This window comes from Drosophila virilis, chromosome 2, assembly GCF_030788295.1.
Source record: "Drosophila virilis strain 15010-1051.87 chromosome 2, Dvir_AGI_RSII-ME, whole genome shotgun sequence".
Lineage (NCBI taxonomy): Eukaryota > Metazoa > Arthropoda > Insecta > Diptera > Drosophilidae > Drosophila > Drosophila virilis.
In genome coordinates, this window is record NC_091544.1 from 3,780,455 (window position 1) to 3,783,172 (window position 2,718).

Below are 2,718 nucleotides of genomic sequence, written 5' to 3' on the forward strand. Positions count from 1 at the left end.
CCCAGCAATTGTAGCCAGACACGCCAAGCGGTCTCCGTACAGGTGTGCTGCACACTACTCGATCGGCTGTTACTACTACATAATAACGTTTGCTTCTTTGATGCTTTAGCTCAAATCGATTTAGTGTCTTCTGGAACGATGTATGTCTGAAAGCTATCGCCCAACCCAACTCTTTTGTTTCAAAAGAGATTAAGCTTCAAATACAACACTTTTTCGAGGCTCCGTCGACAAAGTTGAAGTAAAGTTAAAGCCCCGAACATAGCATATATATTTCCATTTTCGGTTGTTTTCTTCAATAAATATAAAATGTATTTATTTAGCGCGTATTTCGCATATGAACATAATTAAACCTTCCATTGTTTTCATTACAAAAGAAAATAGTAAATTAAAAATTAAATTAATTTAAAAATAAATAAATACTAAAATATAAATGCATGCAAACGAAGTCTGGCTCATAAAACAAAATATTTAAAAAATATATAAAACATAGATATATTAAATATGCTTCCCTAATGCTTAGGCAATTGTTATTAAATATTGTGATCGGAATTGAGAGTATTACATTTGCAGCTTTAAGTTTCTTCCAGATTGCCGTAATCATTAGGAGTTCATAGTTTTATTGGGGTCGCCAGCCTGACTCGGCGGCCGTTGTCCTGCGGGAAAGTGCCTGATTGATGGCGCGCGATAAACAAGGCCAACTATTTTCACTGACTTCAATATTTGCCTTTGCCGACTTGTTCTTAATTAAGCCAGATGGTTAGTGAACAGCCCGCCTCCCGCCCGGCCTGCACCTACTGTGGGGTTGGGTCAACAATCTGACGAAAGTACAGCAGTACAGCAGTCCAGCTGCCATTTTGTTTCTGGCCTTAATCAGCAGACATATTTGCCGTGCGGCAGAGCCGATAAGAGCATAAACAGATTGAGTCTGCCCGGGCTATATATAGACGCTTACACACAGTCGCAACTCGACCTTTTCGCTGCTGTTATCTCGAGCCGTAAGAAGAAAGAATTTGCTCTGTTCTTGTCACTGTTTGCTGTTCGTTCTGTGCGTTGACGCCTCAGCGTCGGATGCATTCCTCTGGCAGCTTATCGCCAACCCCGTCGACTGCCGCTGTCTCATTATATGACGCGGGAGCGGTCCCTTAGCCATGTCCATGCCCAATCCCGGTCCCTGTACGGATCCCAGTTATGACTCCGGCACGATCTCTCATTATTTGCATTTATGCAGCGCTTGATTAGATAAGCGGCCGATATGCGTAGTTGGTGCGCGTCTTCCTGTTCCCAGGTAACGTAGATAATGCGGTAGATTCTACGTAGAGCGCGACTTTATCGTATGCCAGAGATAAACGACGGGGTCTTAACGTTTCTTTCTTGTTCACATTGTTGACAAAGTGCAATTTACAGCTTTTCCGAGAATATGTACAAAATGTGCCGCTCCGTTGGAGTTTAATAAGCCCTCTAAAACACACACACACACACGCACACAAATCTACCTCAATATAAGTGTATGTATGTACATGTGTATGCACATACCTGAGTCGAGCACACCTTGCTAGCGATCGGCTCCACCCCAGTCGCAAATGCGCACCACTTCACACACGAACTGCGGCTTCGGCCGGGGCATTCCCCCTGACTTAATGCTTTCGCAAATAGTCTTCAAATATCCGGCCAGACGTACAATTTTAGACTCGCTTCAAAAATCAAAATATTAGCTGCAAACAAATAATCACCAAAAATTGTCGCGTCTTCGTCTTTAGTGGTTGCTCTCGCATAAAATCGAAAACACATTTCTGTTGCTCAGCTGCGCTTCACCTTTAACAATGCGTCAAAGTAACCCAAAGCACTCAACCCGGCAAATATTGCCGGCCCAAGACCAAGAAAACGAGCAAAAGCAACAACTCAAAAAAGGCTTGACCAGATCTTGGTGTGAAAAGCAAAAGCAAAACCAAAAGCAAAATTCCTGGAAATTCTTTCGCATTTATCTACATGGCACATCCATTAACCGAGCTTTTAGTAATGGACACTTAAGCCACAGGCATTGGCACATTGAACAAGTACGATTTGCAGCACAACAGACCACAAATAAGACACTCAATGGATGTAATACCTTAATGTGAAGCGAGGGCACATGTAAAGCTATGAAATGCGCCTGGAAGTCTATGTCAAGCTAGTTTGACTGAGCTCCAGTCCCCCTTAGCTATAAGTTCAAAGAGTATATTGATCTGTTTAATTTTGACAGTTAATAAACAATTGATCTATAAGTGAATGTACTATCAGGATATTCTCTTACTGGGCTCGTCTTAAATGGGCTGAATAGAAGCATAAGCTTCATTGCTTGCTTTTAAAGAAAATAAAATGAATAAATAACCCTAAATGTATTAGCGGCAATATGAATTATTGTTTTGCCTTTATGATATGAACACTGACAGATTTAATCATAATAAGTTAATTAGTCAGCCTGTAAATGAGATTGAGGATTGTATTACCTACCAAGATTATATTATTCATCTTTTATTAATAGAGAGTATATAAAACCTCTGATATACCCTGTCAATGGCTAGCTAATTGTAAGCAGTACCATTAACATATGCAGCTTCTGTGTGCGGTCCACCCCCCCGCCTGGGCAAACTGGAAGCCAGCAAGTGGACCCACTTCGATTGGCAGTCGTAGTCGTGCTTCGATTGTTTATTATTATCACCTACAGGTGTCGCTTCATAA